Genomic DNA, 26,125 nt, shown 5'->3' on the forward strand with positions numbered 1-26,125 from the left:
TCCATCCTGGAGGCCAATCTTTCCGGTGATAAAATGGCCACCAACGTAATCAAAAAAGTCAATCTCCTCACTGGTCAGCAAAAACACCTTGAAGACCTTAACAGGAGCCCTTGTACAAGGTTTCTTTGACTATGCATCCACCTCTTGGTACCACAGCACCTCAAAGGCCCTTAAAACAAGGCTCCAGACCTCCCAAAACAAACTGGTCAGGCTCCTACTTGGCCTCACCCCCCGAACCCACCTCACCCCTGCCCACTTTGACAGGCTGGGATGGCTTAGGGTCGACGACAGAGTACAGCATCTTGCAATGTCCACAAGATTCGATACACCACCAAGATACCCATGTACCTGTCTAAATACTTCCTTAATGTAAACGAAGTCCACACCCACAACACCAGAGGGAGTGCAACAAACCATGTACAACCCAGATTCGGCACAAACAAGGGACTAAATTATTTTCGCTCCTATGCCACCAAAATGTGGAACGCCCTACCAACAGTCATTAAGACATGTGAATCCCTTGACTCCTTCAAAACCGCTCTCAAAGGGCACTCTGAATCCCCCCCCCCCCCCCATTTTCCCTCACTGTATATTGTATCTTTTCCCTTTTTTGCTTCCCATATGATGAATTCCTGTTCTGTACTTTAGCTACATAGAAATGTCTATTTGTATGTCTCTAAATGTCTGTATGTCTTTAAATGTTTTGATGAATTGAACAATGTGGACCCTGTTGTAAACAAGTGTAATGCTTAATTGGGTCGTCCACTCACAGTTGACAGTCTTTGTATTGAGTTTGTGCTTAAAATGTACTGTAAATTCTACAAACTGTTAATAAATATTTCAATCAATCAAAAAACCAGTCAATGCACGGAGGTACCTTATAATGCTACAACAGCAAAAACAACAACAACACTCGACTGGTTTAAAACTACAGGGGAAGCTAGCTTGCCTTCCCGATGCAGACCACACCGTATCTCATACTATATTCAAGAATTATGCCAGACATACGTCACAAGGATTACAGGGCACCATGTGGTGGACATACCTCACAAGGATTACAGGGTACCATATGGTGGACATACCTCACAAGGATTACAGGGCACCATATGGTGAGGGTTTAAACCCGCAGCTATGTCAAGTCCGCCTACAGGAAATACGTAAGCTGGGACAATGAGAACCGTTTCTGAATTTGTCTAAGATCACAGGTCTCCACCAGGCCAGGTAGGCTATCCTAGAGGAGCACAGGTTTCCACCAGGGCAGGTAGGATATCCTAGAGGAGCACAGGTTTCCACCAGGGCAGGTAGCAGAAGTCCATCTTATTGAGGTAAACAGGCCAACGTGAAGTTTCAAGCCAATCGGCCGCTGCGTTCACAATTTGAGGCATTTCGTTTAAAACGAGCCACTCCAGCAAACTTTGGATGCCACTCTTAGCCAATCAGGATGGAATGATGACCAATCGGACAGAACTGTCATAATCACATGATCACAGAGATAAAGTGTACCAATTTGCGTGATGTTTGGACAAAAACTGAACGGGTAATTAAACAAATAAAAAATACAATTAAAGTGTTTCACAAAAATCTGCCTCCTGGTGGCGCTATAACAGGCCAATGTTTCTGACAGGGCGAAATGTAGTCTTGGCTATGCCTTCGGCCTGGCAGATATGATACAAATTAGTATACAATAACATAAGAATGAGAATAACATGTACACATGTACAGATGGGGGTCCCTGGTACAACACATGTTCAGATGGGGGTCCCTGGTACAACACATGGTCAGATGGGGGTCCCTGGTACAACACATGTTCAGATGTGGGGTCCCTGGTACAACACATGTTCAGATAGGGTTCTCTATACAACACATGTTCAGATGGGGGGTCCCTGGTACAACACATGTTCAGATGGGGTCCCTGCTACAACACATGTTCAGATGGGGGTCCCTGTTACAACACATGTTCAGATGGGGGTCCCTGGTACAACACATGTTCAGATGGGGGGGTTCAGATGGGGGTCCCTGGTACAACACATGTTCAGATGGGGGGTCCCTGGTACAATACATGTTCAGATGGTGGGGTCCCTGGTAAAACACATGTTCAGATGGGGGTCCAGAGATGGGGGTCCCTGGTACAACACATGTTCAGATGGGGGTCCCTGGTACAACACATGTTCAACACATGTTCAGATGGGGGTCCCTGGTGTACACATGTTCAGATGGGGGTCCCAGGTACAAGTAAATATTAATTTGTGGGTTTGAGAACCACTGCGGTTAGGGTACATTTGGACCCATAGTGTGGTCTGGGGACCCCCAGGGATCCTTAAGGGGGTTCTTGAGGGGGTCCTAGGGGTCCTTGAGGAGGTCCCCAGGGGTCCTTAAGGAGGTTCCAGGGGTCCTTGAGGTGGTTCAACGAGTCTTAAGGGGGTTCCAGGTGTCCTTGAGGGGGTTCCAGGGGTCCTTGAGGGGGTTCAACGGGTCTTAAGGGGGTTCCAGGTGTCCTTGAGGGGGTTCCAGGGGTCCTTGAGGGGGTTCAACGGGTCTTAAGGGGGTTCCAGGTGTCCTTGAGGGGGTTCAATGGGTCTTAAGGGGGTTCCAGGGGTCCTTGAGGGGGTTCAACGGGTCTTAAGGGGGTTCCAGGGGTCCTTGAGGGGGTTCAACGGGTCTTAAGGGGGTTCCAGGGGTCCTTGAGGGGGTTCCAGGGGTCTTTAGGGGGTTCCAGGGGTCGGGTTCCAGGTGGTTCCAGGGGTCTTGAGAACAGCCTGTGAGTGGCACAGCTGTGTGTGTGTGTGTGTGTGTGTGTGTGTGTGTGTGTGTGTGTGTGTGTGTGTGTGTGTGTGTGTGTGTGTGTGTGTGTGTGTGTGTGTGTGTGTGCGTGTGTGTACCACGGAATGCAATGATTTGATTGGCTTTATTTATTATGATGTATGATGACAGTCAAGAGCGCCGCTCACTTCACACAGGTGTGATTGTTTGAATAAAAATGAACATTGTATCAAAAACATATCTGGTCTTATCTGTCTGTCTCTCGTCATCATCATCATCATCATGATGATGTCACAGTAACCATGGCGACCTTATGTGACCCTCGCATAGAGACTATCTCTGCTCACACAGAAACACTGAGGAGCCACTCCCCCACAACATGAACCCAACACATAGCGGTTCAGTGGCCGTGATCTGGAAGGAGTCCCAGCTGGACGGGACTAAATTATTTTCGCTCCTATGCCACCAAAATGTGGAACGCCCTACCAACAGTCATTAAGAAATGTGAATCCCTTGACTCCTTCAAAACCGCTCTCAAAGGGCACCTACGGATGGCTGCAATTCGAAACTGGCCTCTGTAAAATCTGAATCCCCCCCACCCCATTTTCCCTCACTGTATATTGTATCTTTTCCCTTTTTTGCTTCCCATTATGATGAATTACTGTTCTGTTCTTTAGCTACATAGAAATGTCTATTTGTATGACTCTAAATGTTTGTATGTCTTTAAATGTTTTGATGAATTGAACAATGTGGACCCTGTTGTAAACAAGTGTAATGCTTAATTGGGTCGTCCACTCACAGTTGACAGTCTTTGTATTGAGTTTGTGCTTAAAATGTACTGTAAATTCTACAAACTGTTAATAAATATTTCAATCAATCAAAAAAAACGGTCCACATACACTGCTACTCTGTAGACCCTGTTGGAGCGTCTAGACTCTAGCTGCCACATTGTCAACACTGGTCTAGAGCGACCGACAGGGAGGAGAGTCTTCTTCCCATTGCGACTGACAGTGTAACGGTTACGATCACACCGCAGACTCCATGATAGGCCATGTCTTTATTAGACAAAAGATTGTCGATGGCCAGCATGCACTCTCTGATAAATTCCCCTTTGGAATACGGCTTTGATGCGGCAGCAATTCTTTTGGGCAATAATGAAACTGGCCTTCACAACCTCGTCATGAGCAACAATTATTTTGCCGAAGAGAGACTGCTGCTTTTACAAGAATTTCACGATAACACCTGTCTGCTGCTGCTTCTTAAAAAAAAAGAAAAATCAATCATTGACAGTGCGCTACGCTCAAACCAGAGAGAGAGAGAGAGAGAGAGGGAGAGAAAATGCATTGGATCTGTCCCCGGGCCGCAGAATGCCCGCAGATCACCAGATTGACACCCCTGGGCTAGAAGGTCCAGGGAAAGGCCTACATAATTTAATTCAATTCCATTTTATTATAGTGTCAAATCACAACGAGTTGTCTCAAGACACTTTACAACCAACAAAGATCCACCCAGAGCAAGCAATATTGCGAATTTGCGACAATGGTAACGGAAAATTACCCTTTAGGAGAGGAGAAACGTCAGGCAGAACCCGACTCTGGGGTGGGCGGCCATCTGCCTCGACCGTGTCGGGGGGGGGGGGGAGAGAGAGAGATAGACAGAGAGAAATAGACAGGTGTTCCGTGGAGGGGTCTGGTCCACATCTGGTCCACATCTGGTCGAGCTCTGTGAGGCCGGGTCCAGGTCACACTTCTGGTGGGCTCCATGAAGAGGCCTGATCCACGGTCACACTCGGCAGTCAGTTGGGGGTTAATATTAGAGGTCCACAGAACTGCGACGGGGAGGACGAAAAGAGACTCCGGGGAGAGATTCCCCAGATGTTGGATTAGTGGCAGGCCTTACTGGAGCCTATAGTGTATATTACGTACACGTATATTAAGTACTGCTGGGAGACAGACCCACACAACAATGTACGACTATGGTATCCAGCTAGACTTGGCGACAACTCTAGCTATAGGCTTTGTCGTAGAGTCTTGAATGTGCAGAGCGTGTCAGCCCCACGGACCGAAGCCGGGAGAAGGTTCCACAGCTGAGGTGCCTGGGACCTAAACGCCCTGCCTCCTATTGTAACTTTTGATATTTTTGGGACAGTAAGCATTTTTGCATACTGTAGACGCACTGGTGTTCTATTTGGTTTGTAGGGATCAATGAGATCTTTGAGATATTGTGGTGCCTGACCATTGAGAGCGAGCTTTGTAGGTAAGGAGAAGAATTTTGAACTCTATTCTGTGTTTGACAGGGAGCCAGTGTAGGGAGGCCAGTGAAGGAGTGATATGGTCTCTTCTTCTGGTACCTGTCAGCACACGCGCCGCAGCATTTTGAACTAGCTGTAGGCTTTTCAGAGACTTACCTGGGCAGCGTGATAATAGCGAGTTGCAGTAGTCCAGCCTTGAGGTAACAAATGCGTGGACAAGTTTTTCTGCGTCATTTTTGGACAGGATGTGCCTAACCTTTGCAATATTTCGCAGGTGAAAAAAGGCAGTCTTTGAGATTTGTTTGATGTGCGATTTGAAAGACATATCTTGATCAAAGGTAACTCCCAGATTCTTTACAGTGGCCTTGGAGGCCAAGGTAATGCCATCTAGGGAAAAGTTCTCATCGGCTAGCTTGTCTCTTAGGGGCTTAGGGCCGATCACGATAACTTCCGTTTTGTCAGAGTTGAGGAGTAGATAATTACGGGTCATCCAACTCTTTATGTCTTTAAGACATGCTTGAAGTTTGACTAATTGGTCCGTTTCGTTCGGTTTCATCGATAGATATAATTGAGTGTCGTCCGCGTAACAATGGAAATGTATAGAGTGTTCCCTGATGATGTTACCCAGAGGGAGCATATATAAGGAGAAAAGTATTGGTCCAAGCACAGAGCCTTGTGGGACTCCGTATTTGACCTTTTCACGTGTTGAGGAGCCATCATTGACATCTACAAACTGAAATCGATCAGACAGATAGGACTCGAACCATTTCAGTGCGTCACCCCTGATGCCAACCAGATGCTCCAGTCTCTGTAGCAGAATGTGGTGGTCAATAGTGTCAAATGCAGCACTAAGGTCCTGCAAACACCAGTACGGAGAGGAGGTTATTATCTGCTGCAGTCAGGAGGTCATTTGTAACTCTCAGCAGTGCCGTCTCAGTGCTATGGTTAGCTCTGAAGCCTGACTGAAAGCCTTCTAATAAATTGTTGTTATGTAGAAAGTCACATAACTGTTTGGCGACTGCTTTCTCGAGAATTTTGGAGAGAAATGGAAGGTTCGATATAGGTCTATAGTTAGCTAGAATGCCTGCATCAAGAGTAGGCTTTTTGAGTAGAGGTTTGATTACCGCTACCTTAAAAGATTGTGGCACGTAGCCTGTCACCAAGGACATATTGATCATATTGAGTAGGCATGTACCAACTGGAGGCAGGACCTCTTTGAGTAATCTAGTCGAAACTGGATCCAGGGTACATGTTGTTGATTTTGAGGGAGATATCATTGAAGTGAAATCAGAGAGCTCGATCATCTCTGAGACCACCATATTTGGAGGCAGTCCAGTGGGAGCCGAGAGTAGTTGTAGATCAATTTGATCTCTGATAGTTTCTATTTTGCCATTGAAGAACCTCCTGAAATCGTTACTATTGAGAGTTGTAGGAATACGTGGATCAGTGGAATCGCGGCTTTTTGTCAGTTTTGCCAAAGTATCAAAAATACATTTTGGGTTACTTTTGTTTTCCTCTATTAGGGATGAATAATAGGTGGCTCTGGCCGTGTCGAGAGCCTTTTTGTATATTTTGAGGCTATTCTGCCAGACTATACATGATTCTTTCTGTTTGGTTGAGCGCCATTTTCTTTCAAGTTTGCGAGACGTTCGCTTGAGGTTTCTAGTTTCCGAGTTGTACCATGGGGCTAGCCTTTGTTGCTTTATTACCTTCCTTTTCAGGGGAGCAACAGAGTCTAGCGTATTTTGAAATGAGCATGTGACACTATCAACAACGACATATTGCAATCTGGGATCCCTAGGTTTTTTTATGCCCGCAGGGCATAAGACTTGAGCCCTCATTGTGGAATGTACACAACGTAGAGTATGAAATAACAGCGGTAATGACTCACCGAGTCGGGAGTTGAGGAGGTTGACGTTCAGGCTCCTGATGGCGCCTCTTCTCCGAAGCCTTCCCAGAGGCAGGGGTAGCAGGCGGTTGCCGACTTGCCGTGCAGGCGGCTCTACACGTGGCCCGTGTGCAGGGCTCCTCTCTGCCTCTCCCAGGTCTTCTTCCTCCTCGCTGGAAGAAGGGTGTTTCGCCAACCTCTTTTTTCCCCCACAGAAAGCACAATTAGTTGCCTGGAATGCAACATGCTTCTGCAATGCAATATACTGTACTTAATACATAAAATAGTCTGTACTTATTTTCTGGGCTACGGATAGCTGTCTCCGCAAGGCAGTGTTGCTCGCCAGGAGAACTTGGTTCTCCTTGGCTAGCCGCTTGCAGGCCGGATTGTGGCGCGTCGATTGTTGCCAAGGGTGCCACCTCATCATCGACGAATACAACGTCAAGGTCAGTGACCATTGGTTCCTTTGCGGCACGAATGCCGCCAAGCTTCTGCATGGCGACCCTGTACCGCAAAGGCCTCAGGTATGTGTTTATCTGTGGTTCACTGAGGTCTTTGTGCTGGTTCATGGGATGCTTCGGTGGCCCACGACGGCCGGACAGCCCCGGTCCCTGAAGAGGGGACACCGGAAGTTCTCCCCCTCCAGAACGATCCTGTCATTTCCTAAATTGCATAATATTTTCTGCTCCTGGGAACCCGTTACCGTGTGGTGAACTATGGTCAGGTGGCGGTCCACATGGGTAACTTATATTTTGCATACAGGGCAATTAATTTCAGCCTATCGAGAGAAAGAGGAATGGATCACAAAAAGTATTTGAGCCAGACATAGCAGGTAAGCAAACGATGGAAATAACTTTTTCTTTACAGGAATAATGCTTTACAGCAAGGGTGCCCAAAAGGTAGATCAGTAGATTACAAAGGGTGTGCAGGAGTGTTGAGCACAAAGATCAGTAGCATCATAGCAAGTTACATACAAAAACAAAAACTATTTCCATTTCCCCCCTATATTTCCCATTCTAAGTGTGTTTGTCATGTTCTTTAAACTAATTTCAGCAATGAGATCAAATTTTTTGGTCGGTAGATCTTTTTGCGCTGGTCATTTTGAAAGTAGCTCTCAAGTCAAAAAAGTCTGGGCTGCTTTACAGGATCATTAAAGGAGACGGATTCCATTTTTTTACATGTGTAAAAACAGCACAAAAACAGCTAACTACAAGTAGCATAACAATCTTTGAAACATTCAAAGCCAACAACCCACTCCACCACTCACCATGTGCTGAGCAAACTTCAAGATAATATGGCCACCGTGCAACCCTATTTATGGTCCCAACAGAAACAAACAAAGTACCCAAGGTTGAAGCGCCCTTCAAAGTTTGGTCAGCACATGGTAAGTGGTGGAGTGGGTTGTTTGCTTTGAATGTTTCAATCAAAGATTGTTATGCTACTTGTAGTTAGCTGTTTTTGTGCCGTTTTTACATATACTGAATGAGAATCATTAAAGGAGACAACTACATTTTTACAAGTACATTTTTAATGATTCCTTACCCTAAATGTATCTTCTTATTCTTCTCTGCGTTTTCTGGCAGATCGGACCAACATAAAGGTGCATACCGCCACCTACTGTACAAGAGTTTCTCTTCTTCTTCTTCTTCTTCTTCTTCTTCTTCTTCTTCTTATTCTTATTCTTCGTGGGGTTTTATGGCGGTTGGCATCCAAATAGTTGCATTACCGCCCCCTGCTGTTACTCTCACTTTTCTTACTTACAGTCTATCCCATAAACCAGTTTCTTTAATAAATCTGATCACCGTGCCTCTCCCCGTGTTATCCTCTCCTGCACCAATTAACTTATTCTGGGTGCCTGCCATGCAATGGCAGAAACACAGGTTGAAATCCGCAACACATACTTAATAATCGTAATAATAATAATAATAATAGATGTTCCGAAACTTTACCAAAGTCTCGCAATATATACATCAAAACATGCGGCTCGGCCGGGAATGGTGTGCTTGTGCTTTTCTTTCTGATTTGCGTTACCGTGCCCACGTAATTCGCAATAAACGACGCATTCAAAGTCAATGGGGAAACGCGGGTAAAAACAGAAAACGACACGTTACTTTGGAGCCACATTGCTCTGGCATACCCAGGCGAAAAATAAATATATTTATTCCATACTTAAGTACACTTTTAGCACAGAAAGTATGTTAAATGTATACTTGTAGTGTCTCTAATCATATTAATAGTACATTTTTGCTAAATATAATATAAGTGAACATAAATTAATTTGTGATTTAGCACATTTGTGATAAGTGTACTAAATGAGAAATATATTTCAAATAGTATGAAAATATGCTTTTCATGAGTGCATTAATTTTATGTTTACTTTTGTAAATACATATAATGACAAATACATTTGTGATTATTATATTTTAAGTCCATTAGCAATATATTCATAGCAATTTCTCCTGAACATGCATTTATTGTAAGATGTACTTTAATATAATAATTAAATAAATTAAAAAAAATTGTAGATTTTTTAAATGCACTCTTAGCATATTTTAAGTAAATATATTTGTAGATTGCATTTTTAATACATTATAAATACAATACAAGTATAAACTTTCAGTATATTAAGTTTAAGTATATTAAGTACTAATGTGCTATAAATACTGCCAGGTGAAATGGGAGTGGCTAGAGGAAGTCCATTTCCCAGCATACACTGGGGCGCCAAGGACCGTGTGTTATTGTTCTTATTTGTGTTATTATTTGAATATTAGAATGTATATTGGAGTTATGTTATGGGTAATTGTGTTTAGGGTTTTGTGGTGGAGTTATTTGGTGATTTATGTTGTTTTATGTGATTTGTTAGTAGGTTTTTTTTTTTTTTTTTTTTAGGTTTTCTTTTTTAGCATGTGGTACAAAAAAATAAACAATAACATATCAAAGAAACAAAAATACAATGCAAGGAAAGGAAGAAGCCAGAAGGCTTATATGGAATCCTTTCCTGAAGGAAGAGGTCATTGGTTTAAAAGATTAAAAGTTCATAAAGAACAGTACATAAATTGGCAAAGGGGGGCAGCTGTGCAGTAAAGAAATAAAAACACAGACAGAGTTATAAGAAATAAACAATACAACAACAAACACACAAAAGAAAATATAACGCATCAAAGTAAAACATGTAATCTACAGAGAGGAAAAAATAAGATATTTCTTTAGATGTTTTTTGAATATTGGCAAGGATAATGAGGATTTAAGTGAATCATCTAGGGAGTTCCATAGATGAGGGCCTCTAAATTTGATGAAAGATTGATGTTTGGATGTGCGACAATAGGGTAATTCAAAATGATCTCTTTGCCTTGTGGGGTAGGAGTGAATGTCAGAAGTAACACGGAAGAAATTGTGAAAAGAAGACGGAATGTCTTGTATGCATTTTTTGAATTTAAACATAAATAAACAGGTCTGAAAAACGTTTACTTTGTCAATGGGTAATAGTGAATATTTAATAAAGAGCGGGGCAGATGGCTCATACCGATTTGAAAGTGAAATCATTCTCAGAAACCTTTTTTGAATGATCAGTAATTTAGTGAGATGTGATGAGTATGTAGCAGCCCAGACAATATTACAGTAATTAATATGAGGGAAAATTAAGCTATAATAGAGTGTTAAATGACATGAAGGAAGAACAAAAGGGCAGATTTTTCTCAATATACCAAGCATCTTCATAGACTTCATACATACAGCATCAATATGTTGTTTCCAATTTAAAAGTTCGTCTATAATGACACCCAAGAATTTAGTATGGCGAACCTGGCAAATTTCAGAGCCATTGATTAAAATTCTAGGTTTTTCTTTGGGAAATGTTTTGTTTATATTACTAAAAATCATGAAGTTGCATTTTTTTATATTGAGGGTAAGCTTATTCAATTGAAACCATTTGAAGACATCCAACAATTCATCATTAACATGTTTAACGAGAGTGTTTAAATCCCTGTGTGAGGCAATGAGATTAGTATCATCTGCAAATAAAATAGGAAGAAACTTATTGCAGTTCATGGTTAAATCATTAATATAAATCAAAAATAATAAAGGACCAAGTATGGAGCCCTGTGGCACTCCAACTGATATTTTCAACTTTGCAGATATACAACTATTGATACATACGTATTGTTCTCTGTCTTCTAGATAATTAGAAAACCACTTGAGAGCAACATCCTGTAGGCCATATCTATTAAGTTTAGAAACAAGAATTTTATGATTAACAGTATCGAAAGCTTTGGTTAAATCCAAGAAAACCCCAAGAGCAAATGTCTCGTCTTCTAGAGCAGAAGAGATATTGTTGGCAAGCTGTAACAGAGCTTGTTCAGTTGAGTATTTCTTGCAAATTCCATATTGGTGGCAATAGAGGATGTTGTTCTGAAGTAAGTGAGCTGAGATTCTGGAGTAAATAAGTTTTTCCAAAATCTTTGAAAAACAGGGAAGAATTGATATAGGACGATAATTGCTAAAATTGTTTGAGTCTCCTGATTTGTGTAGCGGCACAACTTTTGCTATTTTGAGTTCATGCGGAACGACACCAGATAGTAAAGATAAACCAAAAATATGAGTTAAAGGTTGAATAATAAAATCAATTATTTCTTTAATGAAACTACTTCTGAACCCATCATGCCCTTCAGCAGAATCTTTTAAGTTTAAGACAATGCTTCTCACTTCAGCAATACTAGGGGGATGAAAACTGCAGAGTGGAGAAAACTGACCCTTAATCAAACTAGCTGGTATTTCATCAGAAACATTTATGTTCGCTGCCAGCGAGAGGCCAATGTTGACAAAGAAATCATTTAAACCGTTTGCTATCTCTCTCTGATTGAGAGGAGAGCCTTCATTTCCTAGTACCTCAACTGGAACAATTAATTTTAGTTTTTTTCGTTGTAACAGTTGATTAATGACACTCCACGTGGACTTAATGTCATTAGATGCATGGATGAATTTATCTGAGAAATATTTTTTTTGCATTCCTTAAAGATTGAGTGAAAGAATTTTTGGATTTCTTATAAGTGTCCACATTAAGAGGCGTGGGACTTAGGATAGATTTTTTATATAGTTTCTTTTTTAGAAGAGAATGTTTTCTTAATTCTGTGGTGAACCAAGGGTTTGCTTTATGAGCTTTTTTCTTTTTTATAGAAGTTATCATTGGGAAGCATTTTTCAAAGACAGGATTAAAAAGCATTAAGAACAGCTGGTAAGCTTTCTTCACATCTTGCAGCCCTAAAACACCATCCCATGAAACACACTTTATAGAAGATATGAAGAATTCTACATTCCTTTTGGAATATTTACGATAACTAATTTCCTCTTGTACCAAGTTATTACTAAGTGCATTATCATTTATATGAATTATTTGGAAAACTGGGAGATGATCTGAAATATCATTTAACAAGAGGCCAGAAGTAATTTCAAGGTTCAAAAAGTTTAATAAAATATTATCAATAAGTGTGGCTGAAGTAGTAGTTATTCTGGAGGGTCTGAGAATTGAAGGATAAAAATAGGTAGAATAAAGAACATTAAGAAAATCTACAGTAGCTGACTGTTTACTGTTGAGAAGGTTTACATTGAAGTCACCTAATAATACACACCTTTTCCGCTCCTTAGAAATCATTTCAAGCGTGTGATAAAGGGCATCATTAAAAATGGCAAGATCTGACTCAGGTGGTCTGTAAATGCACCCAATTATAATGCTTTCCCCATTAAAGGGTAAGCAAGATGGAATTCAGTAAAACCATGAATCTAAATGTCTGTTGGTTTGATCAGTCCCTCTCCCCTTTTCCCATTCATATGTATAGTAACATGGTTGCTCCAATTAAGAGTTATATATGCAAATATATGCAAATTTATACTTTTCCGAAGTATATATATAATATATATATACTTTGGAAAAGTATACATTTTGCATATATATTATATATAATGCTTAACATTTATTTGGAGTATACAAGTCATTAATTTGAAGTATACTTGTATTAGTTTCAAGTATACTATCAAATATATTTTAAGCACATTAGTTTGTAATGTTATTATATTAACACATTGGTAGTATATTTTAAATGTATTTATTTAATACTTGATATACACTTATAATACACTATAGAAATACACTATAAATATAATATAAGTATGCTTTTCACTCATCGGAAAAAGTGTACTTTACTTTTACTGGAAGTATATTTTCAATTTAACACTATTTTTTTGTCAGAAAAGGGTTAAAAAGTATAGAAAAAATATATTTAAAATATGTTTAAGTAGATCTGATAGTGTATTCGAGATAAAGTATATTTTAAGCACATTAGTTCATAATGTTATTCTATTAACACATTGGTAGTATATTTTAAATGCATTTATTTAATACTTGATATACACTCGATATATTCGAAAATACACTATAAATATAATCTAAGTATGCTTTTCAAAAGTAAAACTTGGGATACTGGAAGTATATTTTCAATTTAACACTATTTTTTTGGTCACAAAAGGGTTAAAAGTATAGAAAAATTATATTTAAGATATGTTTTAGCACATCTTAAGTGCAACTTAAGTATAAAAAGTACAACTTAAGTAGTTTCAAAATGGCACAATTTAAATTCAAATAAGTACAAATAAGTACATTTAGTATACTTTAAAAAAGTATACTAAATATATTTCTTTTTCGCCTGGGTACTGTTACGTAGACACAAACGTCAAACAGCACATGAGGCCTTTGACTTTGTCGTGGTTCAGACGGAATTCGAAAACGTTGCACGGTTTGCCCGCTATCGCAGTTCTGAGCAAAAATGAGCAAAAACTCTCGACTCAAGAGTGTCGCACGCCCAGGCGTCCGTTCTACGGTGGTGAGATGAAACGTACAAACGTACAAACCCCCATTGACTTGCATGCGTTGGACTTTCTACATCTTGCCCCCCTCCTTCGAGAGCCTGTTTTGACTATCCCCGCCCCCGCCCGTCCCTCTCGGATGCCGGGAGCCGAGGCCGAACAAGATGGCGGCGCCCATAGAGACCGAGGACTGGGAACTAAATGCAATTTTAATTCATTATTGGTCTGGTGAGCTAATTCCGACGGTCTGTTTCTGCTCGATGTGCCCCTATAACATTTCGATTTTAGGTGTTGTGTTTTTTAAGACATTTTGGACACGAGTTTTATTCATATCTATCTCCACCTTCTGTGTGATACAAGTGCAGGCTGCAGGGCAGCAGCGGTTGTAATGGAGCGACTCGAGCGAGCACAGCAGACCATAGAGGTACGGTGCATGTAACATTATAAACTAATGTAACATTGTGTGTTTACATTGCATTTTTATTTGGTCCTCTTTGAGCCAAGGGTGGCCATGCTAACGACGTTAGCGTGATGCTAACGCAGCTCACACAGCCTATCTGTGGCATCAATATACCATTGTCTGACTTGTCAATTCAAACGTTTTTAATGTGACAAGTTGTGGTGTATTGGTGATCACACGGGACTGATTGTTAGATCAACCTGGGATTGTATAATGGGTACTAAGTTGTGTGCTATGTGTCCATCCATGCTAACCTAATAATAGCCTTATTGTTAGATCAACCACACAGTTGTGTGCTTGTCCATACTAGCCTAATAATAGCCAATTTTAATTTATTTAGTCACATTCAAGTAGTGATGGTAAGTAGTGTTGACATAGCAAACAAAGCCCTGGTACATGGTACATGCCAGCTATGTTGGGATTTGGGTGCAACTCCCAGGAGGGCTGTCACACATTGTGCAGTGTGCACTTAATTAATTAACCCATATAGACCTGAGCTCGATTCTACAAATGTCTTCTGAATCCTGACAGTTTTCTGAAAAACCTCATGTTTCTATGTCAGCTGTGGTTCTCAAACATTTTCATGTCAAGGACCCACAACAAATGTAATTGGCCACCGACCCCCCCATCTGAAATGACATCTGAAGACAAATTAAACCATTATGGGTCCATTTGGTCTCAAGAGTACAATAATTGTTAAATCGGCATTAACTTCATTTACAGAAATGGAGACTGTACAATTCTGTTTGATCAACTCCCGTTGTCTCTTATGGTACCAACATCAATACAGCATGGAATTGTGGACAATCGTATCGGTCGACATATACTGTCTTGAGTCTGCGAGGCTAAATCTCATCCAATGGTGAATAAATGTTTGGTTATCAAATTTGTTTCTGTGTATGTTATTTTAGACTATTGCACATTATAAAGTGATTTGCAACTTGTACTATGGCTGCTATATTGTTGCTGTCCGGTGGAAACCTTGAACCGGTATGTCCCAAATTCATTCAAGCGCATAACAAAATTCAAACACATTCATTTAAACACAAAGTGACATGTAGTGAGCTTGCAGATCTGTTATTTTCACTATTGTGTAACAGTCTTGTATGATTTATGGCATTTTCTGAAAGTTAAAATATGAATACACATGGTTTCTGCCTGATCGCAACGATATGCTGCTATAAGCATTTTTGTGCTATGCCTACACACATTTTTGCACACTGTTGTGACTACTATTGCACTACTAGGTGCTTTACAAAGGCTGCCATATTATGACAGTTTATTAGTGTTCTTAATATTGTTCCTTGCACATAATGCAGGCCTAAATACTCAAACTTTTAACATAATGAAACAAATGTCAGTATTGCCGTTCTCATAGTTGTGTCAGTGAAGTTGTAGTACAGCTGTAATTAAATGTCTACAAGAAAAAATAAGTGGGCAAACACAGGTGTGTTTAGGTCTTTGACTCTAAAGTTGTCAACAGTTTGAGTGAATTTGTTAACTTGATGTAAGAATGAGTGCAGAGGTCATCTCCATGCTGGCTTGCAGTTGGACAATCACATTTTACCACACTCTTTATAAATCGACTAATATAGACCATTACAGGTCTATAGCTACACAAATGGTTCCATCTGTACACAAGAGAGGTGGGTGCTGGGTTAAAGAGACGGATGGAGCTTGCATACCATACACCACATACCAGGTAGGCCTACAAAAGACTGCTTCAATTATTTGTCTGACATTGATGAAGATCCTCTAGATCGTTGTCAGACAGACAAAGGTATTTTGGACCTATGCTGCCTGTGCAGGCTCCATCCATTTGTACACTCTCAGGCCCCTTTTCCACTTTAGTCCATGAGCCAGAGCTCCAAAATTGAAACGTTAATTATGAATTGAGTGTGCAAAACCATACCTATATTAGATTGTTATCACCATGAAACTTCCCTAATTGAGTATTTACACGAAGACAATGATTTATTGTATTACAAATTTTACATTTATAAATATGCAAATTATGCATTATGTAGGAAAATATGCAAAATAATCGTAAATATGAAAAAGCTACTACTGTGGAAGGGTTATCATGTATTAATGTACTTGTATTGATCCTATAAACAATTTAATACAGGGTATAGTTTGCCCACCAATTTTGGAGCTCTGGCTCATGGACTAAAAACCAAAAAGAACTGAACCGGAACCAACTGGTGGAAAAGGGGTCTCAGAGTTATGGTGTTATGGTGCAAACAAATGCGTTTGAGAAACCAGTGGGGGGGGGGGGGGGGGGGGGGGGGTACGTCCACCGTCACGCAGAACCGCAGAACACAACACCTAAAATCGAAATGTTATAGGGGCACATCGAGCAGAAACAGACCGTCGGAATTAGCTCACCAGACCTATAATGAACTATAATTGCATTTAGTTCCCAGTCCTCGGTCTCTATGGGCACCACCATCTTGTTCGGCCTCGGCTCCCGGCATCCGAGAGGGGCGGGTGGGGGCGGGGATAGTCAAAACAGGCTCTCGAAGGAGGGGGGCAAGATGTAGAAAGTCCAACGCATGCAAGTCAATGGGGGTTTGTACGTTTGTACGTTTCATCTCACCACCGTAGAACAGACGCCTGCGAGTGGGGGTCCGTCACACCGGAGTGATAATCCAGCTGGCGGCGCTATTGGACCAAATATTCTATGTTAGGATCCCTTCGTGCATGACAAGTAGCCATGTGCTTCTGTTTGGTTGACGTCAGGTCCATTCAAATTCACTCAAACTGTTGACAACTTTAGAGTCAAAGACCTAAACATACCTGTGCAAATATATATAAAACTTGGCAACATAATATGGCAGCCTTTGTAAAGCACCTAGTGCAATATAGTCACAACAATGTGCAAAAATGTGTGTAGGCATAGCACAACAAAGTTTATAGCAGCATATCGTTGCGGTCAGGCAGAAACCATGTATATTCATATTTTAACTTGTCATGTTCTTTCAGAAAATGCCATAAATCATACAAGACTGTTACACAATAGTGAAAATAACAGATCTACAAGCTCACTACACATCACTTTGTGTTTAAATGAATGCGTTTGAACAATGTTTCCATCAGACAGCAACAATATAGCAGCCATAGTACAAGTTGCAAAAAAAAGAAAAAGAAAAAAGAAAATCACTTTATAATGTGCAAGAAACAGGAGTCTAAAATAACATACACAGAAACAAATTTGATAACCAACCATTTATTGGGTTAGATTTAGCCTCTCAGACTCAAGACACGTATAAAAGCCCCAGGAACGCGTTTGTGCCCTAAACATTAAAAGAAGATCTAAGAAGATCTGGTTACAAAAGGGGTGAAGTGGTCCTTTAACAATTCTCCATCCTTTAGCTGGGGCCTGGAGAACCCCCTCAAAAACCACTGATATACAGAGTACTGACCTACAAGGTCGACCCACCCTGTGGGTCTGCGGTGGAACCGCTAAGTGCTGCTGTACTCTGGTCGTGCTCTGCCCGTTTCACTTCCTCGACAACAGAGGCAAAGTGCTCATAACCACTGTACACTCTATTGTCCAGTCCCTTGGATGTGGACATATTTGTTTGTGGGCAGAAAGCATTTTTCTTAAATTGTCTGTGTCCCTGCTGGTGTTTTTCCACACAGCTGGCAGATAGGGACAGCCACTTTTGGGACTTTAGCTCCCACAGCTGAAGTGTGTTCCCTTGCCTTCTTCCTCTTGTAGAGAGTTGATTGGGACAATTGGAGAGGAGGAGGAGGCGGAGGAAGTGTGGGTTGAGGAACAAGTGTGTGAGGAGGATGTGTGGAAGGAGGAGGAGAGATATACGCCCCAACAGGCACTACAATGCGTCTTCTCTCATTTAACAGCAGGGTGCCTGCCGTGCTGGGTGTGTCGGGTGTATTATGTAGTCAGGTGGAGGGAGGACAGATGGTTGGTGTGGCGCTGGAAGGATGTCCTGGTCGGTGATGGACTGTGTCTGCTGTGGAATGCACTTCCCATTGCAGTCAGAACTGCAGCATCACTCCCAATCTTCCGCCGTAGCCTGAAAACCCACCTTTTCAGACTCCATCATGGCCCATAGCACTTACCCTAACCCCTTAGATAGCATTTATGTTGGCTTAGATAGCATTTGACACAGACTTATAGCATGTTATGTAGACAGCACTATAATTGTATTGTATATAGTCATAGCACGCCATGTGTATAGCATAGTAGTAAATATGTATAGTTTATATGTATAGTGTATGTATAGTTTCATTATATAGATATTCCACTGTTACTTTCTTAGCTTACGCATGTTTCATGATATTGATAAATGCTTTTATGTGATGTATTCCCATGCTTTTGTTCTTGCTTAAATGTAAGTCGCTCTGGATTAAGAGCGTCTGCTAAATGCCTAAATTGTAAATTGTAAATTGTCTTCATCAGACAGGAGGGCATTTTTGTCGAGTGGAGGTTTCCCAGATTATGCTGGCGTTTGATGAACACCTTTATGGTTTGTGTGTTTATGTGTGGGAGGGGAATGCCAGTTATTGACAAAACTGGATCGTCCACCAACAGCTGCTGGATCCTGTCATACGCCTTGGTGAGCCGGCCCTTCTCTGGGCTAGTTGCAGTAGGTAGCGCCAACCACAGCAGTTTCACCAGTGTGTAGACCAACCTGTTGTTCTCAGAGGAAATGTTGTGTGCTGCAGTATGACGCAGAGCACTCATGTTCAGCCACTGTACTATCGCAGCTTCAGCCGGGTCATCCCTTTTGGTGCGACAATACAGCGAGTTTCCCCAATGACTGGTGTACAACACGGGAAACTTCTGTGGATGCCTGTCGTGCTCCTCAAGTTGGTTCCAGGCCTCTATGATGCTGTTCCTCTCCTCTGCTGTGACGCTCAGCCGGTCTGTGGGGCTGAGGCTGAAGTCCACCAGCAGGGAACAAAAGCGTTCCACCTTTTTGAACCCTGGCAGGGGATTGAGACTGCAGACGTCTTCCTGTTGTGAAAGACAATAATGTGGTCGTTATTAATCATATTATAAAAGATATATATAAATATTCAAAAACACAAAATTAGATAATGCAAGCAAACTGCATGCCATGGAGCAGACATGTAATGAAAACTTACAAGGGCCGGAGGATACGCTGAGCCCCTCTCTTCAGCAGAGCATCGCATGTGGCAGGACAGGACAGCATCAACAGCAGAGGTGACTCTTTCCTCTGCACCACTGATGTTTCATCGTCAGGGTCCGGGTCCGACTGCCCAGGCTGGAGCACCTCATCCTTAGGGCCAGGACCATCAGCTTTGATGTTTTCCAGCGTGAAGTCAGACACGCCTGTACTCTGTCTGAAGAGGAACTCCAGACCTAGCAACTCGTTTGACGTGTGGCTGGCTGGTTTGCGGAAGTTCTCTTCCACTTTCTCTCCAAACAGCTGCTGGCAGCGGTTGTTGAGGCGGTCCAGCAGTGGCGCAGAATATGTCCTGAACCGGCGTCCCTTCCCACCGTACACCATGTCTGAATTCCGGTCAGCGTTCCACCGCGCAATTCCACTTAGCAGGTAGACCTGATACGGACGCGATGCACAGTGGGGACCTGCATGTTGTGATATGAGAATGACTGAACCCAATATGCAAGCCACAAAACAGGAAGGTTCAAAATCAAAGTATTTATTTATATCCAAGCCAGATAAGGGACACAAACAAAAATGTAGCTGTAAGCTAGCTCAGGAAAAACTTCAAAAGTACAAAGAAAACTAGGAATCCAAAAAAGGCAAAACTCTGCAGGCAGTAAACAAAAAGGCTACAAGTACAGTACAAGTACAGTACAAGGCAGTAAAACATAGTCCAAAAATCAAACCTTTCGAGAAGACAAAAACCAGGAACCAGGAAGAATTACAATGTTCTGACAGTGAGTGTTTGTACAGAGTAATGCATGGGTAGGTGGTACCTTACACAAAAAAAAAATAATCAAATAAGCTCTGTATCTGGTTAATTCAAGATTGCTTTATTTGTCATTCTTTAATTCCAACTGCAGCAGCAGAAGAAAACGAAATTGCGATGTGCTGAGTGCACGGGCCGCAGCAGCATGGGTCGCGCAGCTCGCGCTGCCACAAACTTCTCTTTACATCAGACAAAAAAAGAAAAAGAAGAAAGCGACCGGCGACTTCTTCAGAAGCAAGAGGAGTTAGTTAGTTAATTGCGGGAGCCTATGCGGGATTCGCGGGGGCCCGCTGGTTTTATCAGTCGTGAGTGACTGTGTAAAAAATCGTCCATCGATCATCTGACAGTCCGGGCCCTCAGGAGGTCCGGGCCGGGGTGTGACCACCCCCCCTACACCCCCGGTAGCTCCGCCGCTGACACCAGCAATCAAAACCAAGCCAGGGACATCTTTCTGACAGATTTTGGTCGCCATGTCGACTCCAGCATTTATATGGCCTGCGGAGCAGACTACGATAAACCAGCCACTGCTTCCTTTGATGACTTGCAGCTTATATCCTGGTAAAAACTATACCCATGTTTCTAAGGCATATGTTTACTCTGGTATGTTTATAGTGCAGCAATGATCCTCAACCATTTCTCATTTCAAGGTCTCTTGATAGATTTTCATCTGTAGGACCCCAATCTACACTGAACTCAGTTACTCTGCAAAATTCCAAGGAGTGTACAAAGTTGTAACTAGTATGTGTACATGTACAATTTACTTGAGGAAAGGTATACCTACTATATAGGGCTTCTAGCTAAAAGGGCTTACATGCCCTGTGTTGTAAATTCAAATAACTGAAATACCATGTAGGGTTTAATTGGTTAACAAAAGCTTTAAACAAAGCGTAGAGCCTTTTGACACCACTGTGCCAAAAGTGGTGTTAGAAAGACCACTAGAAATATTTTGAAGGAATTGGCTAAACACAAGATTAATGACCCTAACAATTTGATATACATGCAAATATAGGCCTCCTATGTTTGTAATGTGCATACTACAGGCTATAAATAGACAAATACTGCAATTATAAATTGAACAACACATTTGAAAGATAGAGTAGTATCTTTATCACTAGGTCAAATATGTTACAATGTTACAAATTGCAACACGTGTGCACAACGGAACCTCCCATTTACAAGTCATTTAATGTTCTGTGTAATCTAAGTGTCAAAGTGTATTATTTGTTTGTATTATTTGTTTATTTTTCTGTATACACTCAAAAATAATGGCCAGCATGATGCCGAATTAGGCCACTCAACATACTTTTGTGAATACCGGGTATGTACTTGCAACAATACATTGCCCACAGATGGACAGATCTTGGAAGGGGTGGGGGGAGGGCAAGGGGGGGATCTATAAAATAATTTAAAAAAGGCACAAATTAAAAAATGAAAATGTTGACTATACTGTTGAATGTCATTAAGTGCTATTCAATAGAGCACCGAAGTCTGACGTCACTTTCAGTAGAGGGCGCCAATACACAGGTTCATGTATTTTATGTATTTGCATTGTAATCTCCATAGGGCGATTTTAGGTCACTTCATATAAGAACTGTGTTTGAAAAATAATCCGACCACCCCGGCCTTTCTGTCAGGGGAGTGGCTGTGCGTCGTTAATGATGTCCATTCATATTTGATACAGCCAGTTTCTGGAGAAAATGGAATTAATGTCTTGAGTTGCCTTGAAACTACATATGAAGGCAATGTCGCTGCTAATATACGTCACGCCCAGCTGTCAACACATTGCGTTCCTGAGATTCCTCGTTGACGTAAACTCAGCTGGTGGTGACTCGACTCGTACTAACCACGAAACATTAAATATCAATTAAATAAAAATAAACGTAATTAACATTCAGTTTCTGTTGTGTGACGGGCAGATGCAGCCATCCGCCTACCCGGAAATTTAGTCTCTGGGTTGTTTGACTCGATTCTGACGCTTATTTTGTTACTCTTTGGGTATATTTGTACATTTCCACCTTCAGTCGATGCTTCATATCCATATGAGTGAAAAGGCCGGGGTGATCGGTTCATTTTCCAAACGCAGTTCTTATATGAAGAGATCTAAAAATCCCCCTATGGGGATTTCAATGAAAATAAAAAATACATGAACCTGGGGACTGACGCCCTCTACCGACAGTGACGTCAGGACTTCGGTGCTCTATAAACAGAACTCAGAAAAAAGTGTAGCCTATTATTGGTGACAATTGAAGAGTTGAGACGAAGAACCATTTAAGTTAATCCATAATGGTGTCCTGCTGTAGTTCTGTTTCCAGCATTTCTCTGCAACTGCATTTATTCTCCTATCTGGGAGAATAAATCCTTTGCAGTTGACTAGCCATGTGGTTCACATGATGCTCGTTCTTCACAACTATCAAAACAGCACACAAAGTTATGCATAGAAATTCACAAAACCTAAAATCTGTGGATCCTCTGTGAATTTAAAGGAGAATTCCATACTAAAAGGCTTTCTTACCTTTCTTTGTAGTTGTTACGTCCCCATCAAAGAGGTCCAGGTGTTATTTTGTGCAAAAGCTCCTTATTGGCTATTTCCCCTACCATAAGCCCTAAATGAATTGCATTGAATTGAATGGGATGTATGGGGTGTTGTGCTAATTCGCTTATTTCCATCGAAATAAGTAGTAAAGTGTGCCGCTTGGGTTATTATTTACATTATGAAGAGAGGATATATACAAAATAATTATAATTTTGAGCGATGGAAATAAGCAAATTAGCACAACACCCCATACATCCCATTCAATTCAATGCAATTCATTTAGGTCTTATGGTAGGGGAAATGGCCAATAAGGAGCTTTTGCACAAAATAACACCTGGACCTCTTTGATGGGGACGTAACAACTACAAAGAAAGGTAAGAAAGCCTTTTAGTATGGAATTATCCTTTAACCCATGCTTGCCGTCAGTTCTGCCACCCTGAGTTGTGTGTATGGACTGAGGAATAAATACTTTTGTTACTTCCACTTCAACTTGGACTCCGAGTTACCATTCCATTTGGGTCTAGCTTACAAAAACCCTGACAGGAAACCATAGTAGCAACTGTGAGGGGACGTGGCCTCATTAGTTCCACTAGCAGAGCCTGACCAGAGCCTTTTGTGGTCATCCACTGACTCGATGCCAGGCACTCAAAGTGATCACTGGGTTGGGCTGCTGGATGCAAAGGGCCAACCCCTACTATGTATGTCAGAAGCCGTTCCTCTGATTTCCCTGTGCTTTCCCTGTGCTTTTTCATGCATTGTATATGTCTGTCTGTCTATAGTCTATTATGTATTTGTATGTAGACCTACTGTATGCATGTACCGTATGTACGTATCTGTGATTACAAGGACCTGCAGTTACATATTATGTATTAGACCACAGACCCTACTATGCCCATATACTGATATGAGATAAACAGAGATAGAGGGCTCCATATATGGGCACAAAAGAGACACAGACAGACAGACGGTTTAACCCATTCTGACCTGAGATCAGATTCATACGCGGTTTCCGCCGGACACACACTGGTCTGATGAACCCATTCTGACCTGAGATCAGATTCTAAAAATGTCAGTCGTTCCAAAAATAGCAGACCTACAAGCTCGTATCGCGCCACTCGGTGGCGCGATATGAGCTTGTAGATCTGCTATTTTTCAATAGATAAAGCATAACATGATGCCGACACCAAAATGGGTGCCCGTTCAGAATGGGTTAAACAGGTCTAGTTAATACAATTAATTTACTGCATTGGTGCCATTGGCACTGAGACTTTATTTACCCTTATGCAAGTACCTGTTTTACCCGTTGTACCCGTCTGTCAGTGTACCTTTCATGCTCATATATGGAGATCTTTGTCAGCCATGCCCAAATATGGGTTCCAGGCCAGTCCATGACATCAGTATTGGAGTTATCCAACTACTAACCTATCCAAGTGCGACATCACAACCTCCATGTTTGTACCACAGCTCCATATATGGAGGCGGGAGAGACATCATGCTAATGTAAACTACATATATGGATATAGCTGACTTATCGTGACATCAGAGAGATGTCACAATCATCCAGCCAAGCACTATAAGCACTACATCTTCGCCTAATAGACTGACTAGCTCTCACTGCAGAAACTCCAGCACCTTCCGGACTCGGACGACCAGTCCCTTTGAGTAGCATTTTCTACGACAGCAAGTGACACAGCGCAGAGACCCAATACACACCGTACGCTAGACATAATGTACGCCGTGGTTGTCCTCATGTACTTGGTGTTCGTATTGTGTCACTTTGACCTTGCAAGCGGAGCTCCAGCACATCTAAATTACATCAGATGTCCAGATCCTGATCTTGAGGCTCGAGGTATCTATATAGTGAACGGTCAGCCTCCATATCAACACGGCGATGACTTGGAATTTTTTGATTGCCTTCGTGATGATACAGTCCTGGTTGGCGCTGAGTTTGTCACCTGTGGCATTAATGGTGAGTGGTCACCTCCGCTCCCAGAATGCAAACGCCCTGTCCCCTGTCTCCCACTGCAACAGGACCAAACATGGTTTTGAGTGTTGACATGATCGGAAACAAAACGTTTTCACATGGATCATCAGTTACGCTCGTCTGTGACACTGGTTTTGTATCTAAGGGAGGCAATGGGAATATCATCTGCACCATTGGCACGTGGAGTTGTGTCACACTCATTTGCGATAGGACAGATGGCTCTCTTGGTTACCTACCGAATGGAACCATCGATTATCCAAATGGAAAGCAGTTTGGTGACACAGCCGTGGAAACCTGCAATGCTGGTTCCAATTTGGTAGGTAAAAAAAGGAATAACTTGTTTTCCTTGCTTGCCTCATCATTTGTTACAATTCTCATTGCTGGGGTACAGCAAGTACAAGAGAGAAAGGTCGCCAGGAGGTGAAGTCCATCAAGGAGCCAACAATGGATCCACTTCCTCAGGCAGGGGGAACCTGCAGAACACAGTGATCCTCCACCCACCAAGCTGTTAACACCAGGGGCCGAGTGGAAGATGTAAGTGGACCTAAGCAGACAGCTCCAGGTCTCACAGGACATCTGCAGCACCACTTTATACAGCCGTGAAGTCAGCACTACTGATCAAGCTGATTGGGCCGTACAAAAATATGTCAATACGGCCTTGCATTGATTATAAAACAAATGAAGAAATGAAAACAGCCTGACAATGATTTTGTTGGGGGGAAATAAATAAATAGGTTTTTATGTTCCCACATGCCTGGAATCTGGAACATCATAGAAACCCTGGTAGCACTACCGACCTTTTTATTTTCATATCATATCCTTTAGTCCTACCAACTTTTTTTAAATTTGCATTAATTGTGGGAATGCTACTTAAAGCAAACTTTAAGCAAATGGAAAGTTTGACATTTTTGATTTATTTTCCTGCCATGGGATGTTAATAGTAGGGTCACAAGAAACCCCTATAAAACAATTGTGATCAATATTAAGCCCATATATGGGCATGCCCATATACTACAAAATAATTAAACTGTATTATTAGTTCTCATATATGGGCATGCCCATATACTACAACATAATTAAACTGTATCATTAGTTCTCATATATGGAGATCCCATGTCATATTAAGTCCATATAAGGAGATGCCTGATGTCATAAATATTAAGTCCATATAAGGAGATGCCTGATGTCATCAATATTAAGTCCATATAAGGAGATCCCTGATGTCATCAATATTAAGTCCATATAAGGAGATCCCTGATGTCATCAATATTAAGTCCATATAAGGAAATCCCTGATGTCATCAATATTAAGTCCATATAAGGAGATGCCTAATGTCATCAATATAAAGTCCATATAAGGAGATGCCTGATGTCATCAATATTAAGTCCATATAAGGAGATGCCTGATGTCATCAATATTAAGTCCATATAAGGAGATGTCTGATGTCATCAATATTAAGTCCA

Source organism: Protomyctophum parallelum, assembly GCF_964188405.1.
Source record: "Protomyctophum parallelum genome assembly, chromosome: 23".
In the NCBI taxonomy this organism is placed as follows: domain Eukaryota; kingdom Metazoa; phylum Chordata; class Actinopteri; order Myctophiformes; family Myctophidae; genus Protomyctophum; species Protomyctophum parallelum.